We start from the raw sequence: 19,396 nt of genomic DNA, 5'->3' as shown, positions 1-19,396 counted from the left end.
ATCTCGGTGTCCTGGGCGAGAGACTAGAAAGGGGATCTCGGTGTCCTGGGCGAGAGACTAGAAAGGGGATCTCGGTGTCCTGGGCGAGAGACTAGAAAGGGGATCTCGGTGTCCTGGGCGAGAGACTAGAAAGGGGATCTCGGTGTCCTGGGCGAGAGACTAGAAAGGGGATCTCGGTGTCCTGGGCGAGAGACTAGAAAGGGGATCTCGGTGTCCTGGGCGAGAGACTAGAAAGGGGATCTCGGTGTCCTGGGCGAGAGACTAGAAAGGGGATCTCGGTGTCCTGGGCGAGAGACTAGAAAGGGGATCTCGGTGTCCTGGGCGAGAGACTAGAAAGGGGATCTCGGTGTCCTGGGCGAGAGACTAGAAAGGGGATCTCGGTGTCCTGGGCGAGAGACTAGAAAGGGGATCTCGGTGTCCTGGGCGAGAGACTAGAAAGGGGATCTCGGTGTCCTGGGCGAGAGACTAGAAAGGGGATCTCGGTGTCCTGGGCGAGAGACTAGAAAGGGGATCTCGGTGTCCTGGGCGAGAGACTAGAAAGGGGATCTCGGTGTCCTGGGCGAGAGACTAGAAAGGGGATCTCGGTGTCCTGGGCGAGAGACTAGAAAGGGGATCTCGGTGTCCTGGGCGAGAGACTAGAAAGGGGATCTCGGTGTCCTGGGCGAGAGACTAGAAAGGGGATCTCGGTGTCCTGGGCGAGAGACTAGAAAGGGGATCTCGGTGTCCTGGGCGAGAGACTAGAAAGGGGATCTCGGTGTCCTGGGCGAGAGACTAGAAAGGGGATCTCGGTGTCCTGGGCGAGAGACTAGAAAGGGGATCTCGGTGTCCTGGGCGAGAGACTAGAAAGGGGATCTCGGTGTCCTGGGCGAGAGACTAGAAAGGGGATCTCGGTGTCCTGGGCGAGAGACTAGAAAGGGGATCTCGGTGTCCTGGGCGAGAGACTAGAAAGGGGATCTCGGTGTCCTGGGCGAGAGACTAGAAAGGGGATCTCGGTGTCCTGGGCGAGAGACTAGAAAGGGGATCTCGGTGTCCTGGGCGAGAGACTAGAAAGGGGATCTCGGTGTCCTGGGCGAGAGACTAGAAAGGGGATCTCGGTGTCCTGGGCGAGAGACTAGAAAGGGGATCTCGGTGTCCTGGGCGAGAGACTAGAAAGGGGATCTCGGTGTCCTGGGCGAGAGACTAGAAAGGGGATCTCGGTGTCCTGGGCGAGAGACTAGAAAGGGGATCTCGGTGTCCTGGGCGAGAGACTAGAAAGGGGATCTCGGTGTCCTGGGCGAGAGACTAGAAAGGGGATCTCGGTGTCCTGGGCGAGAGACTAGAAAGGGGATCTCGGTGTCCTGGGCGAGAGACTAGAAAGGGGATCTCGGTGTCCTGGGCGAGAGACTAGAAAGGGGATCTCGGTGTCCTGGGCGAGAGACTAGAAAGGGGATCTCGGTGTCCTGGGCGAGAGACTAGAAAGGGGATCTCGGTGTCCTGGGCGAGAGACTAGAAAGGGGATCTCGGTGTCCTGGGCGAGAGACTAGAAAGGGGATCTCGGTGTCCTGGGCGAGAGACTAGAAAGGGGATCTCGGTGTCCTGGGCGAGAGACTAGAAAGGGGATCTCGGTGTCCTGGGCGAGAGACTAGAAAGGGGATCTCGGTGTCCTGGGCGAGAGACTAGAAAGGGGATCTCGGTGTCCTGGGCGAGAGACTAGAAAGGGGATCTCGGTGTCCTGGGCGAGAGACTAGAAAGGGGATCTCGGTGTCCTGGGCGAGAGACTAGAAAGGGGATCTCGGTGTCCTGGGCGAGAGACTAGAAAGGGGATCTCGGTGTCCTGGGCGAGAGACTAGAAAGGGGATCTCGGTGTCCTGGGCGAGAGACTAGAAAGGGGATCTCGGTGTCCTGGGCGAGAGACTAGAAAGGGGATCTCGGTGTCCTGGGCGAGAGACTAGAAAGGGGATCTCGGTGTCCTGGGCGAGAGACTAGAAAGGGGATCTCGGTGTCCTGGGCGAGAGACTAGAAAGGGGATCTCGGTGTCCTGGGCGAGAGACTAGAAAGGGGATCTCGGTGTCCTGGGCGAGAGACTAGAAAGGGGATCTCGGTGTCCTGGGCGAGAGACTAGAAAGGGGATCTCGGTGTCCTGGGCGAGAGACTAGAAAGGGGATCTCGGTGTCCTGGGCGAGAGACTAGAAAGGGGATCTCGGTGTCCTGGGCGAGAGACTAGAAAGGGGATCTCGGTGTCCTGGGCGAGAGACTAGAAAGGGGATCTCGGTGTCCTGGGCGAGAGACTAGAAAGGGGATCTCGGTGTCCTGGGCGAGAGACTAGAAAGGGGATCTCGGTGTCCTGGGCGAGAGACTAGAAAGGGGATCTCGGTGTCCTGGGCGAGAGACTAGAAAGGGGATCTCGGTGTCCTGGGCGAGAGACTAGAAAGGGGATCTCGGTGTCCTGGGCGAGAGACTAGAAAGGGGATCTCGGTGTCCTGGGCGAGAGACTAGAAAGGGGATCTCGGTGTCCTGGGCGAGAGACTAGAAAGGGGATCTCGGTGTCCTGGGCGAGAGACTAGAAAGGGGATCTCGGTGTCCTGGGCGAGAGACTAGAAAGGGGATCTCGGTGTCCTGGGCGAGAGACTAGAAAGGGGATCTCGGTGTCCTGGGCGAGAGACTAGAAAGGGGATCTCGGTGTCCTGGGCGAGAGACTAGAAAGGGGATCTCGGTGTCCTGGGCGAGAGACTAGAAAGGGGATCTCGGTGTCCTGGGCGAGAGACTAGAAAGGGGATCTCGGTGTCCTGGGCGAGAGACTAGAAAGGGGATCTCGGTGTCCTGGGCGAGAGACTAGAAAGGGGATCTCGGTGTCCTGGGCGAGAGACTAGAAAGGGGATCTCGGTGTCCTGGCGAGAGACTAGAAAGGGGATCTCGGTCCTCGGCGAGAGACTAGAAAGGGGATCTCGGTGTCCTGGCGAGAGACTAGAAGGGGGATCTCGGTGTCCTGGGCGTGAGACTAGAAAGTGGATCTCGGGTGTCCTGGGCGAGAGACTAGAAAGGGGATCTCGGTGTCCTGGGCCGAGAGAACTAGAAAGGGGATCTCGGTGTCCTGGCGAGAGACTAGAAAGAGGGATCTCGGTGTCCTGGGCGAGATACTAGAAAGATGGATCTCCGGTGTCCTGGCGAGATACTAGAAAGGGGATCTCGGTGTCCTGGGTGAGAGACTAGAAAGGGGATCTCGGTGTCCTGGGCAGAGACTAGAAAGGGGATCTCGGTGTCCTGGGCGAGAGACTAGAAAGGGATCTCGGTGTCCTGGGCGAGAGACTAGAAAGTGGATCTCGGTGTCCTGGCGAGAGACTAGAAAGGGGATCTCGGTGTCCTGGGCAGAGGACTAGAAAGGGGATCTCGGTGTCCTGAGCGAGAGACTAGAAAGGGGATCTCGGTGTCCTGGGCGAGAGACTAGAAAGGAGATCTCGGTGTCCTGGGCGAGAGACTAGAAAGGGGATCTCGGTGTCCTGGGCGAGAGACTAGAAAGGGGATCTCGGTGTCCTGGGCGAGAGACTAGAAAGGGGATCTCGGTGACCTGGGCGAGAGACTAGAAAGGGGATCTCGGTGTCCTGGGCGAGAGACTAGAAAGGGGATCTCGGTGTCCTGGGCGAGAGACTAGAAAGGGGATCTCGTGTCCTGGGCGAGAGACTAGAAAGGGGATCTCGGTGTCCTGGGCGAGAGACTAGAAAGGGGATCTCGGTGTCCTGGGCGAGAGACTAGAAAGGTGATCTCGGTGTCCTGGGCGAGATACTAGAAAGTGGATCTCGGTGTCCGAAGCGAGAGACTAGAAAGGGGATCTCGGTGTCCTGGGCGAGAGACTAGAAAGGGAACCTCGGTGTCCTGGGCGATAGACTAGAAAGGGGATCTCGGTGTCCTGGGCGAGAGACTCTAAAGGGGATCTCGGTGTCCTGGGCGAGAGACTAGAAAGGGGATCTCAGTGTCCTGGTCGAGAGACTAGAAAGGGGATCTCGGTGTCCTGGGCGAGAGACTAGAAAGGGGATCTCGGTGTCCTGGGTGAGAGACTAGAAAGGTGATCTCGGTGTCCTGGGCGAGAGACTAGAAAGGGATCTCGGTGTCCTGGGCGAGAGACTAGAAAGGGGATCTCGGTGTCCTGGGCGAGAGACTAGAAAGGGGATCTCGGTGTCCTGGGCGAGAGACTAGAAAGGGGATCTCGTGTCCTGGGCGAGAGACTAGAAAGGGGATCTCGGTGTCCTGGCGAGAGACTAGAAAGGGGATCTCGGTGTCCTGGGCGAGAGACTAGAAAGGGGATCTCGGTGTCCTGGGCGAGAGACTAGAAAGGGGAATCTCGTGTCCTGGGTGAGAGACTAGAAAGGTGATCTCGGTGTTCAGGGCGAGAGACTAGAAACCGGATCACGGTGTCCTGTACGAGAGACAAGAAACGGGATCTCGGTGTCCAGGGCGAGAGGCTAGAAAGGGGATGTCAGTGTCCTGGGCGAGAGACTAGAAACGGGATCTCGGTGTCCAGGGCGAGAGACTAGAAAGGGGATCTCTGTGTCCTGGGCGAGAGAGTAGAAAAGGGATCACGGTGTCCTGGAGGAGAGACTAGAAAGGGATCTCGGTGTCCTGGCGAGAGACTAGAAAGGGATCTCGGTGTCCTGGCGATAGACTAGAAGGGGATCTCGGTGTCCTGGCGAGAGACTAGAAAGGGGATCTCGGTGTCCTGGGCGAGAGACTAGAAAGGGGATCTCGTGTCCTGGCGAGAGACTAGAAAGGGGATCTCGGTGTCCTGGGCGAGAGACTAGAAAGGGGATCTCGGTGTCCTGGGCGAGAGACTAGAAAGGGGATCTCGGTGTCCTGGGCGAGATACTAGAAAGGGGATCTCGGTGTCCTGGGCGAGAGACTAGAAAGGGGATCTCTGTCTCCTGGGTGAGAGACTAGAAAGGAGATATCGGTGTCCTGGGCGAGAGACTAGAAAGGGGATCTCGGTGTCCTGGGTGAGAGACTAGAAAGGGGATCTCGGTGTCCTGGACGAGAGACTAGAAAGGGGATCTCGGTGTCCTGGGCGAGAGACTAGAAAGGGGATCTTGTTGTCCTGGGCGAGAGACTAGAAAGGGGATCTTGGTGTCCTGGGCGAGATACTAGAAAGGGGATCTCGGTGTCCTGGGCGAGAGACTAGAAAGGGGATCTCGGTGTCCTGGGCGAGAGACTAGAAAGGGGATCTCTGGTTGTCCTGGGCGAGAGACTAGAAAGGGGATCTTGTTGTCCTGGGCGAGAGACTAGAAAGGGGATCTCGGTGTCCTGGGCGAGAGACTAGAAAGGGGATCTCGGTGTCCTGGTCGAGAGACCAGAAAGGGGAACTCGGTCTCCGAGCGAGAGACTAGAAAGGGGATCTTGGTGAACTGGACGAGAGACTAGAAAGGGGATCTCGGTGTCCTGGGCGAGAGACTAGAAAGGGGATCTCGGTGTCCTGGGCGAGAGACTAGAAAGGGGATCTCGGTGTCCTGGGCGAGAGACTAGAAAGGAGATCTCGGTGTCCTGGGCGAGAGACTAGAAAGGGGATCTCGGTGTCCTGGGCGAGAGACTAGAAAGGAGATCTCGGTGTCCTGGGCGAGAGACTAGAAAGGAGATCTCGGTGTCCTGGGCGAGAGACAGAAAGGGGATCTCGGTGTCCTGGGCGAGAGACTAGAAAGGGATCTCGGTGTCCTGGGCGAGAGACTAGAAAGGGATCTCGGTGTCCTGGGCGAGAGATCTAGAAAGGGGATCTCGGTGTCCGGGTGAGAGACTAGAAAGGGGATCTCGGTGTCCTGGGCGAGAGACTAGAAAGGGAATCTCGTGTCTGGGCGAGAGAATAGAAAGGGATCTTTTGTCCTGGGCGAGAGACTAGAAAGGGGCTCTCGGTGTCCTGGGCGAGAGAATAGAAAGGGGATCTCTGTGTCCTTGCGAGAGTCTAGTAAGGGATCTCGGTGTCCTGGCGAGAGACTAGAAAGGGGATCTCGAGTGCCTCGAGCGAGAGACTAGAAAGGGGATCTCGGTGTCCTGGGCGAGAGACTAAAAGGGGATCTCGGTGTCGCAGGGGAGAGACTAGAAAGGGAATCTCGGTGTCCTGGGCGAGAGACTACAAAGGGGATCTCGGTGTCCCGGGCGAGAGACTAGAAAGGGGATCTCGGTGTCCTGGGCGAGAGACTGAAAAGGGGATCTCGGTGTCCTGGGCGAGAGACTAGAAAGGGGATCTCGTGTCCTGGGCGAGATACTAGAAAGGGATCTCGGTGTCCTGGGCGAGAGACTAGAAATGGGAATCTCGTGTCCGGGCGAGAGACTAGAAAGGGGATCTCGGTGTCCTGGGCGAGAGACTTAGAAAGGGGATCTCGGTGTCCTGGGCGAGAGACTAGAAAGGGGATCTCGTGTCCTGGGCGAGAGACTAGAAAGGGGATCTCGTGTCCTGGGCGAGAGACTAGAAAGGGGATCTCGGTGAGCCTGGTGAGAGACTAGAAAGGGGATCTTCGGTGTCCTGGGCGAGAGACTAGAAAGGGGATCTCGGTGTCCTAGGTGAGAGACATGAAAGGGGATCTCGGTGTCCTGGGCGAGAGACTAGAAAGGGGATCTCGGTGTCCTGGGCGAGAGACTAGAAAGGGGATCTCGTGTCCTGGGCGAGAGACTAGTAAGGGATCTCGTGTCCTGGGTCGAGAGACTAGAAAGGGATCTCGGTGTCCTGGGCGAGAGACTAGAAAGGGGATCTCGGTGTCCTGGGCGAGAGACTAGAAAGGGGATCTCGGTGTCCTGGGCGAGAGACTAGAAAGGGGATCTCGGTGTCCTGGCGAGAGACTAGAAAGGGGATCTCGGTGTCCTGGGCGAGAGACTAGAAAAGGGATCTCGGTGTCCTGGGCGAGAGACTAGAAAGGGGATCTCGGTGTCCTGGGCGAGAGACTAGAAAGGGGATCTCGGTGTCCTGGGCGAGAGACTAGAAAGGGGATCTCAGGTGTCCTGGGCGAGAGACTAGAAAGGGGATCTCGGGTCCTGGGCGAGAGACTAGAAAGGGGATCTCGGTCCTGGGCGAGAGACTAGAAAGGGATCTCTGTCTCCTGGGCGAGAGACTAGAAAGGGAATCTCGGTGTCCTGGGCGAGAGACTAGAAATGGGATCTCGGTGTCCTGTGCGAGAGACTAGAAAGGGATCTCGGTGTCCTGGGCGAGAGACTAGAAAGGGATCTCGTTGTCCTGGCGAGAGACTAGAAAGGGATCTCGGTGTCCTGGGCGAGAGACTAGAAAGGGGATCTCGGTGTCCTGGGCGAGAGACTAGAAAGGGGATCTCCCGGTGTCCTGGGCGAGAGGACTAGAAAGGGGATCTCGGTGTCCATGACGAGAGACAGAAAGGGGATCACGGTGTCCTGGGCTGAGACTAGAAAGGGCCTCTCGGTTTCCAGTCGAGAAACTAAAAGGTGATCTCGGGTGTTCCTGGGCGAGATACAAAAAGTGTTATCTCTGTGTCCTGGGCGAGTTACTGAGATAGGGGATCTTGGTGTCCTGGTCGAGTGAATAAAAGGGAATGTCTGACTCCTGGTTAGAAAGACAGAAAAGTGGATAATTGGTGAACTGGGCTAGAGACAATAAATGCCGATCTCGGTGTCCTGGGCGATAACATGAAAGGGTATCAGGCTTTCCTTGGCAATGTCTAGAAAGGGGAATCTCGGTGTCCTGGTCGAGATACTATAAAAGGTGATCTAGATACTCCTGGGTAAGACTTGGAAGGGGATTCTCGGTGTCCTGGGGCAGAGACTAGAAAGGGGATCTCGGTGTCCTGGGGCGAGAGACTAGAAAGGGGGATCCGGTGTCCTGGGCGAGAGACTAGAAAGGTGATCTCGGTGTCCTGGGCGAGATCTAGAAAGGGGATCTCGGTGTCCAGGGCGAGAGACTAGAAAGGGGATCTCGGTGTCCCTGGGCGAGAGACGAGAAAGGGGATCTCGGTGTCCTGGGCGAGAGACAGAAAGGGGATCTCGGTGTCCTGGACGAGAGACGAGAAACGGGATCTCGGTGTCCAGAGCGAGAGGCTAGAAAGGGGATCTCGGTGTCCTGGGCGAGAGACTAGAAAGGGGATCTCGGTGTCCTGGGCGAGAGAATAGAAAGGGGATCTCGGTGTCCTGGGCGAGAGACTAGAAAGGGGATCTCGGTGTCCTGGGCGAGAGACTAGAAAGGGGAGATCTCGGTGTCCTGGGGGGCAGAGAGACTAGAAAGGGGGATCTCGGTGTCCTGGGCGAGAGACTAGAAAGGGGGATCTCGGTGTCCTGGGCGAGAGACTAGAAAGGGGATCTCGGTGTCCTGGGCGAGAGACTAGAAAGGGGATCTCGGTGTCCTGGGCGAGAGACTAGAAAGGGGATCTCGGTGTCCTGGGCGAGAGACTAGAAAGGGGATCTCGGTGTCCTGGGCGAGAGACTAGAAAGGGGATCTCGGTGTACTGGGCGAGAGACTAGAAAGGGGATCTCGGTGTACTGGGCGAGAGACTAGAAAGGGGATCTCGGTCTCCTGGGTGAGAGACTAGAAAGGGGATCTTGGTGTCCTGGGCGAGAGACTAGAAAGGGGATCTCGGTGTCCTGGGCGAGAGACTAGAAAGGGGATCTCGGTGTCCTGGGCGAGAGACTAGAAAGGGGATCTCGGTGTCCTGGGCGAGAGACTAGAAAGGGGATCTCGGTGTCTGGGCGAGAGACTAGAAAGGGGATCTCGGTGTCCTGGGCGAGAGACTAGAAAGAGGATCTCGGTGTCCTGGGCGAGAGACTAGAAAGGGGATCTCGGTGTCATTTGCGAGAGACTAGTAAGGGGATCTCGGTGTCCTGGGCGAGAGACTAGAAAGGGGATCTCGGTGTCCTGGGCGAGAGACTAGAAAGGGGATCTCGGTTGTCTTGCGAGAGTCTAGTAAGGGGATCTCGGTGTCCTGGGCGAGAGACTAGAAAGGGGATATCGGTGTCCTGGGCGAGAGACTAGAAAGGGGATCTCGTTGTCCTGGGCCGAGAGACTAGAAAGGGGATCTCGGTCTCCGAGTGAGAGACTAGAAAGGTGATCTCGGTCCTGGGCGAGAGACTGAAAGGGGATCTCGGTGTCCAGGGCGAGAGACTAGAAACGGGATCTCGGTGTCCTGGGCGAGAGACTAGAAAGGGGATCTCGGTGTCCTGGGCGAGAGACTAGAAAGGGGATCTCGGTCTCCTGGGTGAGAGACTAGAAAGGGGATCTTGGTGTCCTGAGCGAGAGACTAGAAAGGGGATCTCGTTGTCCTGGGCCAGAGACCAGAAATGGGAACTCGGTCTCCGAGCGAGAGACTAGAAAGGTGATCTCGTCCTGGGCGAGAGTCTAGAAAGGAGATCTCGGTGTCCTGGGCGAGAGACTAGAAAGGGGATCTCGGTGTCCAGGGCGATAGACTAGAAAGGGGATCTCGGTGTCCTGGGCGAGAGACTAGAAGGGGGATCTCGGTGTCCTGGGCGAGAGACTAGAAAGGGGATCTTGGTGTCCTGAGCGAGAGACTAGAAAGGGGATCTCGTTGTCCTGGGCCAGAGACCAGAAAGGGGATCTCGGTCTCCGAGCGAGAGACTAGAAAGTTGATCTCGTCCTGTGCGAGAGACTAGAAAGGGGATCTCGGTGTCCTGGGCGAGAGACTAGAAAGGGGATCTCGGTGTCCTGGGCGAGAGACTAGAAAGGGGATCTCGGTGTCCTGGGCGAGAGACTAGAAAGGGGACCTCGGTGTCCTGAGCGAGAGACTAGAAAGGGGATCTCGTTGTCCTGGGCAGAGACCAGAAAGGGGAACTCGGTCTCCGAGCGAGAGACTAGAAAGGTGATCTCGTCCTGGGCGAGAGACTGGAAAGGGGATCTCGGTGTCCTGGGCGAGAGACTAGAAACGGGATCTCGGTGTCCAGGGCGAGAGACTAGAAAGGGGATCTCGGTGTCCTGGGCGAGAGACTAGAAAGGGGACCTCGGTGTCCTGGGCGAGAGACTAGAAAGGGGATCTCGGTGTCCTGGGCGAGAGACTAGAAAGGGATATCAGTGTCCTGGGCGAGAGACTAGAAAGGGGATCTCGGTGTCCTGGGCGAGAGACTAGAAAGGGCGATCTCGGTGTCCCGGGCGAGAGACTAGAAAGGGGGTCTCGGTGTCCTGGTCGAGAGACTAGATAGGGGATCTCGTTGTCCTGGTCGATAGACTAGAAAGGAGATCTCGGTGACCTGGGCGAGAGACTAGAAAGGGGATCTCGGTGTCCTGGGCGAGATACTAGAAAGGGGATCTCGGTGTCCTGGGCGAGAGACTAGAAAGGGGATCTTGTTGTCCTGGGCGAGAGACTAGAAAGGGGATCTCGGTGTCCTGGGCGAGAGACTAGAAAGGGGATCTCGGTGTCCTGGGCGAGAGACTAGAAAGGGGATCTCGGTGTCCTGGGCGAGAGACTAGAAAGGGGATCTCGGTGTCCTGGGCGAGAGACTAGAAAGGGGATCTCGGTGTCCTGGGCGAGAGACTAGAAAGGGGATCTCGGTCTCCTGGGTGAGAGACTAGAAAGGGGATCTTGGTGTCCTGGGCGAGAGACTAGAAAGGGGATCTCGGTGTCCTGGGCGAGAGACTAGAAAGGGGATCTCGGTGTCCTGGGCGAGAGACTAGAAAGGGGATCTCGGTGTCCTGGGCGAGAGACTAGAAAGGGGATCTCGTGTCCTGGGCGAGAGACTAGAAAGGGGATCTCGGTGTCCTGGGCGAGAGACTAGAAAGGGGATCTCGGTGTCCTGGGCGAGAGACTAGAAAGGGGATCTCGGTGTCCTGGGCGAGAGACTAGAAAGGGGATCTCGGTGTCCTGGGCGAGAGACTAGAAAGGGGATCTCGGTGTCCTGGGCGAGAGACTAGAAAGGGGATCTCGGTGTCCTGGGTGAGAGACTAGAAAGGGGATCTCGGTGTCCTGGGCGAGAGACTAGAAAGGGGATCTCGGTGTCCTGGGCGAGAGACTAGAAAGGGGATCTCGGTGTCCTGGGCGAGAGACTAGAAAGGGGATCTCGGTGTCCTGGGCGAGAGACTAGAAAGGGGATCTCGGTGTCCTGGGCGAGAGACTAGAAAGGGGATCTCGGTGTCCTGGCGAGAGACTAGAAAGGGGATCTCGGTGTCCTGGGCGAGAGACTAGAAGGAGGATCTCGGTGTCCTGGGCGAGAGACTAGAAAGGGGATCTCGGTGTCCTGGGCGAGAGACTAGAAAGGGGATCTCGTTTTCCTGGGCGAGAGACTAGAAAGGGGATCTCGGTGTCCTGGGCGAGATACTAGAAAGGGGATCTCGGTGTCCTGGGCGAGAGACTAGAAAGGGGATCTCGGTGTCCTGGACGAGAGACTAGAAAGGGGATCTCGGTGTCCTGGGCGAGAGACTAGAAGGAGGATCTCGGTGTCCTGGGCGAGATACTAGAAAGTGGAACTCAGTGTCCGGGCGAGCTACTAGAAAGGGGATCTCAGTGTCCTGGGCGAGAGAATAGAAAGGGAATCTCTGTGTCCTGGGCGAGATACTAGAAAGGGGATCTTGGTGTCCTGGGCGAGAGAATAGAAAGGGGATGTCTGTCTCCTGGGTGAGAGACTGAAAAGGGGATCTTGGTGTACTGGGCGAGAGACTAGAAAGGGGATCTCGGTGTCCTGGGTGAGAGACATGAAAGGGGATCTCGGTGTCTTTGGCAAGGGTCTAGAAGGGGATCTCGGTGTCCTGGGCGAGTGAATAGAAAGGGGATCTTGTTGTCCTGGGCGAGAGACTAGAAAGGGGATCTCGGTGTCCTGGGTGAGAGACATGAAAGGGGATCTCGGTGTCCTTGGCAAGGGTCTAGAAAGGGGATCTCGGTGTCCTGGGCGAGAGACTAGAAAGGGGATCTCGAAGTCCTGAGCGAGAGAATAGAAATGGGATCTCGGTGTACTGTGCGAGAGACTAGAAAGGGGATCACGGTGTCCGGGCGAGAGACTAGAAAGGGGATCTCGTTTTCCTGCACGAGAGAATAGAAAGGGGATCTCGGTGTCCAGTTTGAGAGACTAAAAAGGGGATTTCGGTGTCCTGGGCGAGAGACCAGAAAGGGGATCTCGGTGTCCTGGGCGAGAGACTAGAAAGGAGATCTCCGTGTCCTTGTTCGAGAGAATAGAAACGGGATCGCGGTGTCCAGGGCGAGAGACTAGAAAGTGGATCTCCGTGTCATTTGCGAGAGACTAGAAAGGGGATCTCAGTTTCCGGGCGAGAGACTAGAAAGGACATCTCAGAGTCCAGGGCGAGGGAGTAGAAATTGGATCTCATTGTCCTGGCCGAGAGACTAGAAAGGGAATCTCGGAGTCCTGAGTGAGAAATTAGAAATGGGATCTCGGTGTCCTGTGCGAGAGTCTAGAAAGGGGATCTCGGTGTCTGGGCGAGAGACTAGAAAGGGGATCTCGATTTCCTGCACGAGAGAATAGAAAGGGGATCTCAGTGTCCAGGGTGAGAGACTAAAAAGGGGATTTCAGTGTCCTGGGTGAGAGACCAGAAAGGGGAAATCGGAGTCCTGGGCGAGAGACTAGAAAGGGGATCTCGGAGTCCTGTGCAAGAGACCAGAAATGGGATCTCAGAGTCCTGGGCGAGAGAATAGAAAGGGGATGTCTGTCTCCAGAGTGAGAGACTGAAAAGGGGATCTTGGTGTACTGGGCGAGAGACTAGAAAGGGGATCTCGGTGTCCTGGGTGAGAGACATGAAAGGGGATCTCGGTGTCCTTGGCAAGGGTCTAGAAGGGGATCTCGGTGTCCTGGGCGAGAGACTAGAAAGAGGATCTTGTTGTCCTGGGCGAGAGACTAGAAAGGGGATCTCGGTGTCCTGGGTGAGAGACATGAAAGGGGATCTCGGTGTCCTTGGCAATGGTCTAGAAAGGGGATCTCGGTGTCCTGGGCGAGAGACCAGAAAGGGGAACTCGGTCTCCGAGCGAGAGACTAGAAAGGTGATCTCGTCCTGGGCGAGAGACTAGAAAGGGGATCTCGGTGCCCTGGGCGAGAGACTAGAAAGGGAATCTCGGTGTCCAGGGCGATAGACTAGAAAGGGGATCTCGGTGTCCTGGGCGAGAGACTAGAAAGGGGATCTCTGTGTCCTGGGCGAGAGAATGGAAAGGGGAACTCGGTGTCCTGGACGAGAGACTAGAAACGGGATCTCGGTGTCCAGGGCGAGAGACTAGAAAGGAGATCTTGGTGTCCTGGGCAAGAGACTAGAAAGGGGATCACGGTGTCGTGGGCGAGAGACTAGAAAGGGGATCTCGGTGTCCTGGGCGAGAGACTAGAAAGGGGATCTCGGTGTCCTGGGCGAGAGACTAGAAAGGGGATCTCGGTGTCCTGGGCGAGAGACTAGAAAGTGGATCTCGGTGTCCTGGGCGAGATACTAGAAAGGGGATCTCTGTCTCCTGGGTGAGAGACTGAAAAGGGGATCTTGGTGTACTGGGCGAGAGACTAGAAAGGGGATCTCGGTGTACTGGGCGATAGACCAGAAAGGGAACATCTGTCTCCTGGGTGAGAGACTAGAAAGGGGATCTTGATGTACTGGGCGAGAGACTAGAATGGGGATCTCGGTGTCCTGGGTGAGAGACATGAAAGGGGATATCGGTGTCCTTGGCAAGGGTCTAGAAAGGGGATCTCGGTGTCCTGGGAGAGAGACTAGAAAGGTGATCTTGTTGTCCTGGGCGAGAGACTAGAAAGGGGATCTCGGTGTCCTGGGCGATAGATTAGAAAGGGGATCTCGGTGACCTGGGCGAGAGACAAGAAAGTGGATCTCCGTGTCATTTGCGAGAGACTAGTAAGGGGATCTCGGTGTCCTGGGCGAGAGACTAGAAAGGGGATCTCGGTGTCCTGGGCGAGAGACTAGAAAGGGGATCTCCGTTTTGTTTGCGAGAGTCTAGTAAGGGGATCTCGGTGTCCTGGGCGAGAGACTAGAAAGGGGATATCGGTGTCCTGGGCGATAGACTAGAAAGGGGATCTCGTTGTCCTGGGCCAGAGACCAGAAATGGGAACTCGGTCTCCGAGTGAGAGACTAGAAAGGTGATCTCGTCCTGGGCGAGAGACTGGAAAGGGGATCTCGGTGTCCTGGGCGAGAGACTAGAAACGGGATCTCGGTGTCCAGGGCGATAGACTAGAAAGGGGATCTCGGTGTCCTGGGCGAGAGACTAGAAGGGGGATCTCGGTGTCCTGGGTGAGAGACTAGAAAGGGGATCTTGGTGTCCTGAGCGAGAGACTAGAAAGGGGATCTCGTTGTCCTGGGCCAGAGACCAGAAATGGGAACTCGGTCTCCGAGCGAGAGACTAGAAAGGTGATCTCGTCCTGGGCGAGAGACTGGAAAGGGGATCTCGGTGTCCTGGGCGAGAGACTAGAAACGGGATCTCGGTGTCCAGGGCGATAGACTAGAAAGGGGATCTCGGTGTCCTGGGCGAGAGACTAGAAGGGGGATCTCGGTGTCCTGGGCGAGAGACTAGAAAGGGGATCTTGGTGTCCTGAGCGAGAGACTAGAAAGGGGATCTCGTTGTCCTGGGCCAGAGACCAGAAATGGGAACTCGGTCTCCGAGCGAGAGACTAGAAAGGTGATCTCGTCCTGGGCGAGAGACTGGAAAGGGGATCTCGGTGTCCTGGGCGAGAGACTAGAAACGGGATCTCGGTGTCCAGGGCGAGAGACTAGAAAGGGGATCTCGGTGTCCTGGGCGAGAGACTAGAAAGGGGACCTCGGTGTCCTGAGCGAGAGACTAGAAAGGGGATCTCGTTGTCCTGGGCCAGAGACCAGAAAGGTGATCTCGTCCTGGGCGAGAGACTGGAAAGGGGATCTCGGTGTCCTGGGCGAGAGACTAGAAACGGGATCTCGGTGTCCAGGGCGAGAGACTAGAAAGGGGATCTCGGTGTCCTGGGCGAGAGACTAGAAAGGGGACCTCGGTGTCCTGGGCGAGAGACTAGAAAGGGGATCTCGGTGTCCTGGGCGAGAGACTAGAAAGGGATATCAGTGTCCTGGGCGAGAGACTAGAAAGGGGATCTCGGAGTCCTGGGCGAGAGACTAGAAAGGCGATCTCGGTGTCCCGGGCGAGAGACTAGAAAGGGGGTCTCGGTGTCCTGGTCGATAGACTAGATAGGGGATCTCGTTGTCCTGGTCGATAGACTAGAAAGGAGATCTCGGTGACCTGGGCGAGAGACTAGAAAGGGGATCTCGGTGTCCTGGGCGAGATACTAGAAAGTGGATCTCGGTGTCCTGGGCGAGATACTAGAAAGGGGATCTTGGTGTCCTGGGCGAGAGAATAGAAAGGGGATCTCTGTCTCCTGGGTGAGAGACTGAAAAGGGGATCTTGGTTTACTGGGCGAGAGACTAGAAAGGGGATCTCGGTGTCCTAGGTTAGAGATATGAAAGGGGATCTCGGTGTCCTTGGCAAGGGTCTAGAAAGGGGATCTCGGTGTCCTAGGCGAGAGACTAGAAAGGGGATCGCGGTCTCCGGGCGAGAGACTAGAAAGGGGATCTTGGTGTCCTGGGCGAGAGACTAGAAAGGGGATCTCGGTCTCCGGGCGAGAGACTAGAAAGGGGATCTCGGTGTCCTGGGCGAGACTAGAAAGGACATCTCAGAGTCCAGGGCGAGGGAGTAGAAAGGGGATCTCATTGTCCTGGCCGAGAGACTAGAAAGGGAATCTCGGAGTCCTGAGTGAGAAATTAGAAATGGGATCTCGGTGTCCTGTGCGAGAGTCTAGAAAGGGGATCTCGGTGTCTGGGCGAGAGACTAGAAAGGGGATCTCGATTTCCTGCACGAGAGAATAGAAAGGGGATCTCAGTGTCCAGGGTGAGAGACTAAAAAGGGGATTTCAGTGTCCTGGGTGAGAGACCAGAAAGGGGAAATCGGTGTCCTGGGCGAGAGACTAGAAAGGGGATCTCGGAGTCCTGTGCGAGAGACCAGAAATGGGATCTCAGAGTCCTGGGCGAGAGACTAGAATGGGGATCTCGGTGTCCTGGGCGAGAGACTAGAAAGGAGATCTCGGTGTTCTGGGCGAGAGACAAGAAAGGGGATCACTATGTCCTGGGCGAGAGACTAGAAAGGGGATCTCGGTGTCCTGGGCGAGAGACTAGAAAGGTGATCTCGGTGTTCAGGGCGAGAGACTGGAAACGGGATCACGGTGTCCTGAACCAGAGACGAGAAACGGGATCTCGATCTGCGGGACGAGCGACTAGAAATGGAAAGGGGCTGTCCGGGCGAGAGATTAGAAAGGGTATCTCGGTGTCCTGGGCGAGAGACTAGAAAGGGGATCTCGGTGTCCTGGACGAGAGACTAGAAAGGGGATCTCGGTGTCCTGGGCGAGAGACTAGAAGGAGGATCTCGGTGTCCTGGGCGAGATACTAGAAAGTGGAACTCGGTGTCCGGGCGAGCTACTAGAAAGGGGATCTCAGTGTCCTGGGCGAGAGAATAGAAAGGGAATCTCTGTGTGCTGGGCGAGATACTAGAAAGGGGATCTTGGTGTCCTGGGCGAGAGAATAGAAAGGGGATGTCTGTCTCCTGGGTGAGAGACTGAAAAGGGGATCTTGGTGTACTGGGCGAGAGACTAGAAAGGGGATCTCGGTGTCCTGGGTGAGAGACATGAAAGGGGATCTCGGTGTCTTTGGCAAGGGTCTAGAAGGGGATCTCGGTGTCCTGGGCGAGTGAATAGAAAGGGGATCTTGTTGTCCTGGGCGAGAGACTAGAAAGGGGATCTCGGTGTCCTGGGTGAGAGACATGAAAGGGGATCTCGGTGTCCTTGGCAAGGGTCTAGAAAGGGGATCTCGGTGTCCTGGGCGAGAGACTAGAAAGGGGATCTTGTTGTCGTGGGCGAGAGACTAGAAAGGGGATCTTGGATTCCTGGGCGAGAGACTAGAAAGGGGATCTCGGTCTCCGGGCGAGAGACTAGAAAGGGGATCTCAGAGTCCTGGGCGAGAGACTAGAAAGGGGATCTTGGTGTCCTGGGTGAGAGACTAGAAAGGGGATCTCGGTCTCCGGGCGAGAGACTAGAAAGGACATCTCAGAGTCCTGGGCGAGGGAGTAGAAAAAGGAACTCATTGTCCTGGGCGAGAGACTAGAAAGGGAATCTCGGAGTCCTGAGCGAGAGATTAGAAATGGGATCACAGTGTCCTGTGCGAGAGTCTAGAAAGGGATCTCGATGTCCGGGCGAGAGACTAGAAAGGGGATTTCTGTATCCTGGGCGAGAGACCAGAAAGGGGAAATCGGTGTCCTGGGCGAGAGAATAGAAAGGGGATCTCGGATTCCTGGGCGAGAGTCTAGAAAGGAGATCTCGGTGTCCTGGGCGAGAGACAAGAAAGGGGATCACTATGTCCTGGGCGAGAGACTAGAAAGGGGATCTCGGTGTACTGGGCGAGATACTAAAAAGTGTAACTCGGTGTCCAGGCGAGATACTAGAAAGGGGATCACGGTGTCCTGGGCGAGAGAATAGAAAGGGGATCTCTGTGTCCTGGGCGAGATACTAGAAAGGGGATCTTGGTGTCCTGGGCGAGAGAATAGAAAGGGGATGTCTGTCTCCTGGGTGAGAGACTGAAAAGGGGATCTTGGTGTAATGGGCGAGAGACTAGAAAGGGGATCTCGGTGTCCTGGGTGAGAGACATGAAAGGGGATCTCGGTGTCTTAAGCAAGGGTCTAGAAGGGGATCTCGGTGTCCTGGGCGAGTGAATAGAAAGGGGATCTTGTTGTCCTGCGCGAGAGACTAGAAAGGGGATCTCGGTGTCCTGGGTGAGAGAAATGAAAGGGGATCTCTGTGCCCTTGGCAAGGGTCTAGAAAGGGGATCTCGGTGTCCTGGGCGAGAGACCAGAAAGGGGAACTCGGTCTCCGAGCGAGAGACTAGAAAGGTGATCTCGTCCTGGGCGAGAGAGTAGAAAGGCCATCTCGGTGTGCAGGGTGAGAGACTAGAAAGGGGATCTCGGTGTCCTGGGCGAGAGACTAGAATGGGGATCTCGGTGTCCTGGGCGAGAGACTAGAAAGGGGATCTCGGTGTCCTGGGCGAGAGACTAGAAAGGGGATCTCGGTGTCCTGGGCGAGAGACTAGAAAGGGGATCTCGGTGTCCTGGGCGAGATACTAGAAAGTGGATCTCCGTGTCCTGGGCGAGATACTAGAAAGGGGATCTCTGTCTCCTGGGTGAGAGACTGAAAAGGGGATCTTGGTGTACTGGGCGAGAGACTAGAAAGGGGATCTCGGTGTCCTGGGTGAGAGACATGAAAGGGGATCTCGGTGTCCTTGGCAAGGGTCTAGAAAGGGGATCTCGGTGTCCTGGGCGAGAGACTAGAAAGGGGATCTTGTTGTCGTGGGCGAGAGACTAGAAAGGGGATCTCGGTGTCCTGGGCGATAGACTAGAAAGGGGATCTCGGTGACCTGGGCGAGAGACTAGAAAGGGGATCCCGGTGTCCTGGGCGAGAGACTAGAAAGTGGATCTCCGTGTCATTTGCGAGAGACTAGTAAGGGGATCTCGGTGTCCTGGGCGAGAGACTAGAAAGGGGATCTCCGTGTCGTTTGCGAGAGACTAGTAAGGGGATCTCCGTGTCCTGGGCGAGAGACTAGAAAGGGGATCTCGGTGTCCTGGGCGCTAGACTAGAAAGGGGATCTCCATGTCCTGGGCGAGAGACCAGAAAGGGGAACTCGGTCTCCGAGCGAGAGACTAGAAAGGTGATCTCGTCCTGGGCGAGAGACTGGAAAAGGGATCTCGGTCTCCTGGGCGAGAGACTAGAAAGGGAATCTCGAAGTCCTGAGCGAGAGAATAGAAATGGGATCTCGGTGTACTGTGCGAGAGACTAGAAAGGGGATCACGGTGTCCGGGCGAGAGACTAGAAAGGGGATCTCGTTTTCCTGCACGAGAGAATAGAAAGGGGATCTCGGTGTCCAGTTTGAGAGACTAAAAAGGGGATTTCGGTGTCCTGGGCGAGAGACCAGAAAGGGGATCTCGGTGTCCTGGGCGAGAGACTAGAAAGTGGATCTCCGTGTCATTTGCGAGAGACTAGAAAGGGGATCTCAGTTTCCGGGCGAGAGACTAGAAAGGACATCTCAGAGTCCAGGGCGAGGGAGTAGAAATTGGATCTCATTGTCCTGGCCGAGAGACTAGAAAGGGAATCTCGGAGTCCTGAGTGAGAAATTAGAAATGGGATCTCGGTGTCCTGTGCGAGAGTCTAGAAAGGGGATCTCGGTGTCTGGGCGAGAGACTAGAAAGGGGATCTCGATTTCCTGCACGAGAGAATAGAAAGGGGATCTCAGTGTCCAGGGTGAGAGACTAAAAAGGGGATTTCAGTGTCCTGGGTGAGAGACCAGAAAGGGGAAATCGGAGTCCTGGGCGAGAGACTAGAAAGGGGATCTCGGAGTCCTGTGCAAGAGACCAGAAATGGGATCTCAGAGTCCTGGGCGAGAGACTAGAATGGGGATCTCGGTGTCCTGGGCGAGAGACTAGAAAGGAGATCTCGGTGT

Source organism: Carcharodon carcharias (assembly GCF_017639515.1).
Source record: "Carcharodon carcharias isolate sCarCar2 chromosome 40 unlocalized genomic scaffold, sCarCar2.pri SUPER_40_unloc_6, whole genome shotgun sequence".
In the NCBI taxonomy this organism is placed as follows: domain Eukaryota; kingdom Metazoa; phylum Chordata; class Chondrichthyes; order Lamniformes; family Lamnidae; genus Carcharodon; species Carcharodon carcharias.
The sequence above is the reverse complement of the archived record's forward strand: the minus strand, read 5'-3'. Positions refer to the sequence as shown.